The following is a 12,510-nucleotide window of genomic DNA, read 5'->3' as shown; positions in this document are numbered from 1 at the left end:
AAAGTGTCTGCCAAATGCAATGGATTATTAGAGTAATTCTTTTTAATTTGGTTTACTGGTGGACATAACGATTATTGATAATGCAGTCGAGAATATCTTGGGAAATAAAGATGCACATTCTAGGGTAACAGTCCAAAACAAAACCAAAAACACCACCAACCAAACAAAAATAAGAGAGGAAACGTCAAATACCAAATAAAATGTAAAGGAATAAATGAAAACATATTATTCATATATTAGCATGAGCTTGAGGGTAATGTTTCACTCTGGGACCAATTACCCTAAGGAAGGAGATAGAAAATTGGGGCAATAAACTATTTTTTAACAGTAGAAAAAAGTGTGTAACACAAATATAATTAGATGAGATTTATATAAACCAAGAAAGCTATTTCTGATGAAGGGCTAGAAAACAAAGAAGGTCTTTGAATGAAGAAATGGATACTTCAACGAAGAAGTAACAAGCAGTATGCAAAAGTTTACAAAGTCCTGAAACTTTGAGCACCACTAATTACTGCGTATTGTTTCTACCAATAGGACTATATCTTTGAGACAAGAAAAAAGTTTTTGGAGGGCAACAACAATGTCTTATCTATTCCGGTCTCCACGTAGTCTGGGACAATGTCCTACACACTGGACAATGTGTCCAGCGATCCCCAGGTCATGTTGTGTGTGTCTCCCTGGCATGCTATTTCTATGCATTTGTCTTGGAACAAACACTCTTCTCCCCTCTTTTGGAATAAATTAAAGCAGACAGAACAGAGACCATTTGATATCATATTCCTATATCTTTCCATCGGTGCATGCAACATCTCCTATTAAAAATATTCAACACTCACCTTCTTTGAACGTATTTTACTCTTATCAGAAACTGCATTTAGGTGAAAATATCTGCTCATGTTTAAACCAATCCCCAAACACACACACACTGCACACACACAAACTAAGACAAACAAAAATGAACTCCGCTTGTAAAACCTGAAATTTCTTGAAGGCTCAGAAGTTCAAAATAACAGTATTTCAATATGTGCCCCCGGAGTTGACCAATTGAAAACAAAATCAGGCCTACACTTTTCTAACTCACTAACCCTTTTTATGCTTCCAGCTTATTTCAATTCTCTCCTTACACTTTCTTTTGAAGTCTGCTTTTCTCTCAGGTGTAACCATGGGCAGCCTCAAAGTTGCAGTCCCAGGCCATCTGCTCTTAGCTGTTCAATGTCTCGGTTACCTCATTAACTCCCATGATCTCACTACAAACTGTGAAAATGATTCCCAAAGCTACAGCCCAGCTCTGACAGCTCACCCTCTAGTAAGTCACACATAGGTAGGCACTTACAGGAAAACTTCTTGGATGACCCTAAAACTCACAAAACCTCACATGCTGAAATCCAAGTTGATCTTCCTCTCAACAACCTTCTCAAATTGTCCATTGTTACAAACAGCCTTATCATATTCGTATCATATTCAGGTTTTGACCATCAGAAAATGTTTGTACTTCTTCTCTTTTGTCCCATGTCTGATCTTACATGACATGGTAAAGGGGTCTATTTTAGATCCTTTTTTTAAAAAGTTCTTTGGGTTTCCCCTTTTCATTTTTATAGTTATACCCTCAATACCTAACTTCTAGATCCCTGAAACAATACACAAGTTGGTTTCCTTGGCCCTGGGTTCTCCAGCTCTAGGCCATCTGTCTTAAGTCTGTTTCACTAAACACAGAACCTGAGATGGGAATTCTTGCTCATGTGCTCATTTGAGGGGGTGCTCTTAGAAGAAGAGGGTGAAGGCAGCAGGATGCACCTAGGGTAAGATACTAACAAAAATGTACTCTCACCAGGGACTGGCTTGAGCCAATGTCACATGGAAGCTTTGAAGCATCAACAACAAGCCAGGTGGAGCTGGTGCCACCTTGAGACAAGGTGACCAGTCATTTGTAAGCTTTTGACGGTCAGTATGCCTGGTGGCTGGGTTGCTTCCCCTCCTAGAGGGTTCCATTAGCCAAGGGCAACTCTCTAGAGACAGGACAGCTGTGGACCGTAGCCACACTAAGAGCAACTGGGGCCTGGGTGCACCAGTGGTGGAGGTCATCTGGGCAGGGCACCAACTACTTCCCCAACACCAGTGGTTCTCAAAGTGTGGTCCCTGGACCAGTGGAGCAGCATCATGCAGAAACTTGTCAGACATGCAAATTTCTGGGCTCCACCCCAGACTTAGTGAATCAGAAACTCTGGAGTGGGACTGGATCCCAACTATCTGTGTTTGAACAGTCCCTCCAGGTGATTCTGATGCACACTAAGGTTTGAGAACCATGGCACTACACCATCCAACACAGAGCTCATGAATACCTCTTAAGTCCTAAATTAGTATTCACTGATCAAGAACCTGTAGTAACTCTTATCACTGCTTGTGTCAACAATAAATTCCGCAGGTTTACAATAAACACCTTCCATCAAATTAGATGCCTTTTATTCCTCCAAAGGCCCATCTCAGCAACCCCTCTTTCTTTGTAGCTTTTCATCACAGAATCACAGGATATTGGAAGAGAACTTGAAGGTTAATTAATCTAGCTTCCTCCTTTTTGCAAATGAAACAACAGAGGCATCCAAATTGTAAGAATCTTAACCAAGATTATGCAATGGGAATGCGGGTCTCCTTATGTCAAGTTTAATGCTTGTTGTTATATATTATGCCGATTTCACTCCAAATTAAGGGTATGAAGTTTCAGGTTTGACAGGATGAATGAGCTCTGGACATCTATTGTACAGCAAAATGACTACAGTTAATAATAATGTATTATATGTATGAAGATCACTAAGAGAGTAGATTTTAAATGTTCTCACCACAAAAAATAATGTGGAATGTGATAGGCATGTTAATTAGCTTGATTTAATCATTTTCCAATGTCTACACATATGAAAACATCACATGGTACACTGTAAATATATACAATTTTTATTTGTCTATTATATATATGTTAATTAATTTGGGGAGATATTTTTAAAGTTAAAATACATTTAAGAAAAGAAAATTCATTACAACATAGTCACAGCTAGGTCAGTTCTACCTCTTTATATTGGTGTTTGTGTTTTTGCCTGCAATGAATATACCTGCTTAGCTTTTTTTAAGTCTGTTTCCATTACTTCCTTAAGGAAACTGTTCATGACAGACATGGTTTATGGTGTTCCCGTTTGTCAGATATCTACCATCCCCTCAACACTTACATGTGAAGAATATGTTTCCTTGCCAATCAATGTTGGTCTTGGAAGGCACGACCAGAGGAATGTGAGGAGCTATGAGGAACCCTGAGTGCACATGGAGCAAAAGCACAGCATTTGACTGGACCCAACCCTCCTTCTCTCCATTGTGAAAACAAGTCCCAGCTGGAGATGCTCCTGGGATCTGAACTGAAAAGACATATGGATCAGAATTAAACCTGATCCCCACCTTAGAGTCAAGCAAGTCTAACCTAGCAGGGCCACCCCCAGCCCGGTGACCCATGGTGAGACACAAACATTGAACCACCATTCTGTATCGTTTGTTACACAGCACTGCCACAACAATACATGTTCACACACACAGTTCAGATGCTGGAGGCCAAGCATGTTTTCATGCACTGGAAATATACTAACTCACTTAATTAGCAGCCCTAAGAAGTAGGTGCTATTATTAAGTCAATTTTACAAATGAATACAGTAAAGCAAGAGAAGTGATGTAACTTGTCCAATGCTGCATGACTGTGATACAACCAGACCACCCAGCTCTGAAGGTCATGATGTCCTCCACTCTGCAGGTGACATTTCAGGCATCTGGATGCTTCTGTGTCCCGCATCCTCTGGGTTCCCAGAATTCCATAGGAATTTTTGTAGCTTTACCTTTATCCCATCGTGTTGAGTTACAAAGGTCACTTGATGTATCTCCCCTCCTAGGTGGAGAGGCCAAATACTACCTGGTCCACATAAAGAGCCTATAACAAGGGGTTCAGTAAACACTGGTTAACTGACAAACTATGAAGACTCAAACTCGGCTCTCAAGACCAAGGGATAGTGCTGATGCTGTGGTCTCCCAGGAAAGCTGCCATCTTCCTCTATGCCTTTCATGCATCTGGGGGCAGCACCGCTCCATCCCTGTCTTGACTAGCTCTCCTAGACCACTCACTCACCCAGATACCACAGTTCCCCATGATCTATCCTCAGCGCATCTTTTCCACCTCCTCTTTCATTTATCTCAGTTCGTGCTAAGTCCCACTCAAGCACTCCACTGTCTCTCACTCCTATCTGGCATGAAAGCCCCTCAACCATGCATGGTCTATTCCACCCTAACCACAGGTGCAAACCTTTCCCATCCTCAAAGCGCAGCCCAAACACCTATCCCCTAGGGGTCCCCAGCTGACCATCCTCTCCCCTCTTCTGGGCTTTAATAGCACATCTCTGTGGCTTTGGTGTGTGTGTCTCTAGGCCTATGACATTCCTTGTCTACCAACTCTCTATGTGTGTGCTTATATCTGTTACTTCCACAAGCCTCTTACAGCTAGGGTCCATGCAATTCACCTACATCATCCCAAAGCACAGAACACATGACTTTCAATTAATAGCAAACATTCAATAACTATTTCCATAATCAAAAAGTAAAACTGGCTTGCTTTTGTGAGGTATTATTCGCTGTTAGCTTGTTCTAAAGGGAGCTGGGTGATGGCATGCAGCAGAATCCGTCACGGAGGGTACATCACCCACCAGCTTCCCATCTGCAGATGTTACCCATTGTAGAGCAGCATGCCGCCTGTTCAGGCACTATTGCCAAACAGAAGGTTCTCTTGGCAGAAGAACTGGCACATGCTGTGCTCTGCATGCTGTGCTCCCGAACCAGCTCTTCCACACTGGCAAATGGGCATCCTTGAAATTGCCCTGCTCCATTCCCCACAGGCCTCCTACCACCCAGACAGATGGGCACACATGTAAGTATACCGGGGAGCAAGTGTGTACAGCAGGTTGGAGCTCCTGACAAAAGATTTGTCTCTCGTACATGGTATCAACCCTGTCCAAAGAGCAAAAGCACACTACTGTGTTATGGGAGGTGTTGCAAAGGAATTACCTTCATATTCTAATTTTGGGATCCATTAATTAAAGATTCCCAGACCTGGAGGGGGAGGGGGAGAATGAGAAAGAGCTGAAAGAGAACATTCTGTCTCCCTTTAAAGTTTTGGCTGGTGGCATCGGTAGACCTGGAAATGAATGTTGTCTCTTTTCAGGTGGAATTCAGATTTAAGACATTTTTCAGGAGCAGCTAAATCCATGACCTGAGATGTCTATTGCTGCCTGCAAGACAGCAGAAGGGCAGTTCTCTCAGGGACTAGCATGCCTCCACACCCAGGGATGAGTAAAAGTTTAACAAATTATCTATAAACCATGTTTATATAGAGAATGATACATTCAACATCCCACCTTCTTGATAACCTAGCTGCAGTAATGTCAGAATCAAGTTGAAAACCTTTATTGACTCAGGTTGTCTTTGTGGTCTGAAGGCGCACGTTGGCTAGACAACAAAGACAGTGGTGGGAATAGCCAACATGGCCTGTGGTGTGCATTACAAATTTAAAAGCCTAAAATTGACAAAGAAATAATACTACCTATAACTCTAAAGCACTTTAATTCTGGTCTTTTTTGAGACTAAAGACAAATAAGAACTGCATTGATCCACTTGATCTACAGATCTCACAAGTAATTTCTTCTGCTGGGATTTGTTTTCTTTTCATTATTTTACTTTCCAAACTCTAAAATATCCATGACTCATTTGGAACACAAGAACTGCAGCATGAACATCCCAGTCGGTCATCTGCAGAATATGCCAAACAGCACAAGATTGCGGGGAAGCCACATAATGGAGAACAGATCATCATCTGGCAAAGCAACTGTCCAATGGCTAGTAGGTGGCCCAGTTGCTGGACCAATATGCTGCCCAGTACTGGAAGGTGCTCAGTCTCAGAAATGGGTTATAAATATCCATTCAGGGCTATGACCTTTGGAAGTTAAGAGCCTTAAAGACCTCAAGCTTTGCTTGTCACACTAGGGATGTCAGGTACTTCTCTGTAGATAGAATCTATCCAGTCTGTTTATTGTCTGCCTTTTAAAAGTCACTCCTCATTTCCAGACAGCTTCAGACAGAGGCTTGACTAGGGATTAAATATCCATCATTAATGTGGCTCAGAGACATTGAAAAAGAATGAGAGAAGAAGAGTTTAAATACCTCCCGTAGAAGGGATATCTCACTGTGACGGCTCTGGATGTTTCATTTATTAAACAATGGAAGGTACAGTAGATTATACCTTTATATATATATATATATATATATATATATATATATATATGTGTGTGTGTGTGTGTGTGTATATATGTGTGTGTATATATATACATACACACATACACACACACACACAGTATATATTATAGATGCGCTTAAAAAATCATTTGCAAAGGAGAATTAACTTTATTTTTAATGAAGAGTCAAGCCTTATCCTCTAGGAGGCTTTACAAAAATGGTTTTGAAGAAATTAACCTCTAATTGTATTTATTTACATGCATGTATTTCTAAAGCTCTGAAAGTATTGAGGTCCACTAGTTTTGTTTTGTTTTTTTCAAAGTTACTTTAGCTAGTTGGATGACTTAACTGTAGATCATAAGAGTGTCCAAACTTATTTTCACTCCCCAGAATTTTTTTCATTCTCTCCTGTTTCTGTCAGGAAGTCACTATGTTCATTTGCCTGGTAGCAGGATGAATAGCCAACTCCTGGCATGTACAAGTGAGGAAGCTGCAATTTGCTCCCCCTTTCCCTTGAAGGTCACTAAATTTAATACTGTGATTGAAACTCAGTGCCTCCCACAAATCTCCAGAGAACTGTGATTCATAAGGAGGAAGATAATTTGGAGGTGGGATATGTTAACCTGTGCACACATGTTAAGCAATTATAAATTGTTTCCTTTCATCTGTCTCAGATGTAATATATAGCAAGACTCTGAAGTATAAATCCTCTCTAAAATGAGACAGCCGGGAAATAGCCCATGAGGATACGTGGGTTCATTCACAGCACTGATACCCCTGTACAATTTCAGATGGTGATAAATGAGACTGATTTTCAGCCTTGGCTTGACTTGAACTGGTAGCTTCTATCTTTGGCTTCCTTCTTGCAGGAAAAAAAGAATATATATATGTGTGTGTGTGTGTGTGTGTGTGTGTGTGTCTCATTTAGCCCACTGGCATCATTCCCAGCCAATGAATGAGTAGGACACTTCTCCCAGGTAACCATCTCAAAGTTTTCTAGCTGAGCTAGTTAGTATAGAGAAAGTTTTGGCACTGGAAAAGACATGATAGAAATCATTGTTTCACTTGGTGCATGGGAGAGCCAGGGGAGGTAGGATATGCAGGACAAAGTAGTTTTGACTTTGCTTCTCCCAGGCAATGTAACCTTTGATATCCCAGAATTGGAATCCCTGGATACACATTGCTGCAAGACAGGCAAGCCCAAAAATCAGGGCTTAGTCCAGGAAGGTTTTCGGCTTTGCCCAGGAAAGAATTCAAAGGTGAGCCAGTGGTAGAAGAAAACAACTTTATTGAGATGGCAGTGTTATAGCTTCGTGACTGCTCCCACAGAGCAGGACTACCCTACAGGCTGTGTCAAGAGCAGCAGCTCAGAGGCAGCTCTGCAGTCACAGTTAAACTCACTTTTAATTACATGCCAATTAAGGGGTAGATTATTCAGAAATTTTTGGAAAAGGAACGGTAACTTTCAGGGCATTGCCATGGAAAGGGGCGGTAACTTCCAGGTGTTGCCGTGGCAATGGTAAACTGTCATCGTGCTGGTGGGCATGTCTTATGGAGAGGTACTTTGGGCGCCTCTTCCCTGTTTCAGCCAGTCTTTTATCTGGTCCAGAGTAAAGTCCCACCTCCTACCTCAACATGACTGTATCCCTGAATACACATGAAACCCTTGGCAATATCTAGGTCTTCTAATTGAGGATGACCAGAGAAGCATACACAGGAATAAACCTTTGCTGGAGAACCACACAGTGGCTCCTCGTGGGGTGGGTATGGGCATAAAAGAGATTTGAGGCAGAGTGACCAATGACGGAGGATCACAACAAGAAAAGGCACATTTGAGAGCAAGTATAAGGTCAATGATACTGAGAAGTGCTGCACTTCTAAATCTACCTCCCAATAACCTTTCAGTCTAAACTGAAAGGGTTCTTCCTGTTTTTAATCAAACATGATTTTAATTTAACTCACACCATCTCCCTCTATTAGTTTGCTAGAGCTGCTGTGATAAAATACCAAAACTGGATGGCTTAAACAACAGTGATTTATTGTCACACAGTTCTATAGACAAGAAGTCTAAGATGGAGCTGTCAGCAGGGTTGTTTTCCTTGGAGGACTGTGAAGGAGAATCTGCTTGAGCCTCTCTAGCTTCTAAAGGTTTGCTCGCTGGGATCTTTGGTGTTACTTGGCTTGTAGACATATCACCCCAACCTCTGGCTTTATGTACACACATCATTCTCCCTGTGTGTGCCCCTCTGTGCAGAGATTCTTTTTTTTTTTTTTTTTTTTTTAACAAGGACACCTGTCATATTGGATTAGGGGCTTACCTGCTCCATTGTGACTTCGTATTAACTAATTACATCCACAACAACCTAATTTCCAAATAAGCTCGCATTCTGAGCTTCTGGCAGTTCAGACTTCAACATGTAAATTTGGAGGGATGCAATTCAACACGTAACATTCACTAACACAATATTTTCATAAGAGTCTGTAGTATCTTCTTCAGGCTGAGGGATCAGGGCCTCATCTATCAGAGTTGTAATAAGGAACAAAGGTTGTTGAAGGTAAGATGAGACTCAAGATTCAAGAATATGTTCAAACTGCAGAATCAAAGAGTCCATCGAGGCCTAATACCTAAAAAAGAAAGTCTGATGGATTGCCAAAGTAAAAGGATTAGAAGGAAGTATTAAAACTAAGATAAGGATGCAGAAAGTTGTAAAATTGGAGTTGGCATAAATGTACAAAAAACAGGGAAGGTTAAATAAATTGTGTTACAACCACCAAAATGAAAGATTTGGTAAGTATTTTCTCATCCCATGAATAAAGGGCCATTCATCTTTTTGTTGAAGGATATTCAGCCCATATTAACCAGGGCTGAAGATCCCACATAAAAAGATTAGAGTTGCCATTTTCTCAAATAATACGGTCAGACACTGACTCTTTGTAATGGGTTCAGCTAGTACAACTCTGAAAGGCTTGGAGAGAGGTTTATTCATTCCATTCAAAGGATACCTGTTTCGAGAGCCCCCAGCTAAATTTGGGTTCTAGTACCAGAGCAGCTAGCAACTCTGCCCTGATGGGACATGAAGGGTACCTGGACATGGGTGTTTACAGTGTACCTTTCATGGGATACTTCTTTTACTTGGCAGACTTCCTAATGCTTACTTGTCTGACTTGCAATCAGGGAGTCCCTCACATAGGAAACTTGTTTATACTGGCAGATGCCCTTGTGGCTCTTATCCGACCCATCTCCAGTTTAGTCCTGCCTGACCATTGCTCAGGCACTGGGAGCCTGACTTTGTGGTCTCCCTGGCATCCCAGGGAAAATTCAGCCTGGACAACCTCTAGTTCTTTAGATGGAAGGTGCAAATTCAATACACCATCACAATAGGGAATAAGTTTAAAGAGATTTTACTTATAGGTCCTAGGCAAAGAGGACACAATGAGACAAGAGTAAAGTTCTCCATCCTCAGTCATGCAGGCAGAAATGGAGTCAGGCAGAGAGAGAGAGAGAGAGAGAGAGAGAGAGAGAGAGAGAGCGTGCACACATGAGAGCATGCTCTCAGCAGCGTATATAAAAGAACAGGGTATCAGTCACTTCAAGTAATTGGGCAAATGCCTGAACGGTCCCTTTAAAGAAAGCAGAAGGAAAGTATGGAGCTCAGTCTGCCAGATTGAAGAGAGATGGCTCCAAGTTCTTATCTTTGGCCACTGGCTTTAGCCATTTGAGTGTAGTATGGAACTAAAGGCTGTGTCAATGGTGACTGAGCCCTGCTTCTGATATGAGAAAGTCAAACTTGTTTTCAAAATCGATGCTGACGCAAGATAAAGCCATAAGTATTTACCACAATGCCTTCAGGTATTAGGGCCTAAGGTTTGGTTTTGCTTTCTGGTTTTTGGTTTTTGCTTTTCAATCCTGGTTAAGAAGTGCTAAAAGATATTACAGCCCTATGTTCTGATTGTTATCAAGGGCAAATTTTCCTTCTTTTACAATGTGTTTTCTAGTTTTTTGGTTTTTTATTTTGTTACAATGAGCATAAAGGAAGAAAAGATTATTCCTTTGAATAAGAATTATATTTACATTTTACTTTTTAAAAAGAAGGCAATAACTTGAATTTCTAACAATCGTTTATTAGAACCAAACCTTCAGATAGAAGCAACTAAGAATGCTAGATAAAATACTTAAAACATCTCCTTATAAAAATTTAAAAACTGACAGTCAAAAAAAATCTAAGGAAAGCTGAAATCCAGAAAGCCAAGCACAAGAAACTTAATCTACTTTGACCTGCAGTTACTTTCCTACCCTAAGAAATTCCCACTTTGATTATGCAACCTCCCTTGTACAACACAAGATACAGAGGTCAATGCCCGGGCTGTATCCCAAGTGGAGAAACTAATAGGAGGCTCTCCTTATATTAAGTAAGGGGATTTAAAAAAAAAAAAAAAAAGGACAATGAACTCATGGTTATAGTGCTACACATAAACTCCTCTCTCACATCTTTGCAGGAGAATACAGAGGAAGTTGTTGGGCCCTGTTTGGAGTAGGTATTAAAGGAAAAGAAAAAGTGTTCCTATCAAATTACAGCCATTAACTACAGCATTGCCTGGGAGATACAGGGATCCACAGATTACAAACTCGTTTATGGTCACCCAAGACCAGATGTACAGAAACTTGGCAGTAGCAAATGCATATTCTCTCTATAGAGAAAATTGCCTATTGACCCTCAAAATATTACCATAATAAAACCCTGAGACAATAAACTGCACACAAACAACCAAGCACACAAGGAAAGAAATCACCATTAGTAAAATCAAGAAACAGTAGAATAATTGAATCATACCCACAAGATTACAGTATTTCAAAGAAATATCTGCACTCCCATGTTTATTGCAGCACTATTCACGATGGTCAAGATATGGAATAAACCTAAGTTTCCATCAACAAATGAATGTATAAAGAATATACGGTATATATACACAATGGAATACTACTCAGCCGTAAAAAGGATAAAATCATGTTATTTGGCTCAATGGGGATAGAACTGGCAGTCATTATGTAAAGTAAAATAAGCCCGGCACAGAAAGACAAATATTGCATGTTCTCACTCGTGTATACACACACACACACACACACACACACACACACACACACACACAAATAAAGTAGATTCTATGGAAGCATAGAGTAGAATTGTGGTAACCAAAGGTTGGGAAGGGAAGTAAGAAGGACGAGATGAAGAGAAGTTGGTTAAGGGGTACAAAAATAGTTAGATAGAAGAAGTAAGCTTTAGTGTCTGATAATACGGTCAGAGAATTAAAGTTAACAATAATATTGTATATTTCAAAACGCCTAGAAGAATTGCAAGACAAAGAAAAGTTAAATGTTTGAAAGAAAAGACAAATGTTTGAGGTGATGGATATCTCAATTACCCTGATTTGATTATTATACATTAGATGCAGGTATCCAAAGGCAGTGTAACCCAAAAATGTGCACAACCGGTATATATGGAGCATCAGGAAGAGTAGCTAATGGATACAGGGCTTACTACCAGGGCAGTGGGTTGATCTGTGCAGCAAACCACCATGGTTCACATTTACCTATGTAACATACCTGTACATCCTGCCCATGTTTGTATCCCAGAACTTAAAAGTTGAAGGAAAATAAATAATTTAATATAAATATTTATTTTGAATTATCAGGAAGTTTATATATCTCCATGTCCTTGGGGTCAGCTACTAGAGATAATTGTGTTCTTTGGATGGGAGTTATGGTTCATTGGTTTTTTGCATTTCTTGTTGTCTTACATTGATGTCTGAACATTTGAAAAAGTAGAGGCTTGTTCCAGTCTGTAGACTGGCTTTGTCTTGGGGGAGCCCTTCACCAGTCAGCCCAGCCAGAGATTCTGGGTGTACCACCTGGTAGGGTTCATGAGCAGGCTTGCTGCTAAAGTCCTCCAGCAGGCTGACCTGGTTCTCAGTTCAGTAGGTGAGCAGGCCCTGGTGCCTGGGTCTGCAGGTGCCAGCCTGGTGACTAGGGCCATGGGACGTATTCTAGGGCTGGGGTGGGCATGAAGTCTAGAGCTGTAGGGGCCATCCCAGTGCTGGGAGTGGTCTAGAGCCTAGGGCTGCTGGGGCTACCCTGGCCCTAGGGTGGGCCTAGGGTTTGAATCTGTGGGGGCAGACCTGGCCCTAGGGTAGATACGAAGCCACTGG

At 41.0% G+C, this 12,510-nt stretch overlaps 1 long non-coding RNA gene across 1 annotated transcript; it reads left to right on the top strand.

Annotated features, from left to right (window-relative positions):
• Nucleotides 1-8,690: 8,690 nt before the first annotated feature.
• On the top strand, nt 8,691-11,979 carry LOC140711594 (uncharacterized). Its single transcript, XR_012092864.1, has 2 exons — nt 8,691-8,861; nt 11,758-11,979. It is a non-coding gene; the product is annotated as an uncharacterized lncRNA (long non-coding RNA).
• Nucleotides 11,980-12,510: the final 531 nt, after the last annotated feature.

The sequence above is a fragment of the Chlorocebus sabaeus genome, chromosome 4 (assembly GCF_047675955.1).
Source record: "Chlorocebus sabaeus isolate Y175 chromosome 4, mChlSab1.0.hap1, whole genome shotgun sequence".
In the NCBI taxonomy this organism is placed as follows: Eukaryota; Metazoa; Chordata; class Mammalia; order Primates; family Cercopithecidae; genus Chlorocebus; species Chlorocebus sabaeus.
Note: the sequence above shows the minus strand (reverse complement) of the source record. Positions and strands in the feature narration are given on the sequence as shown.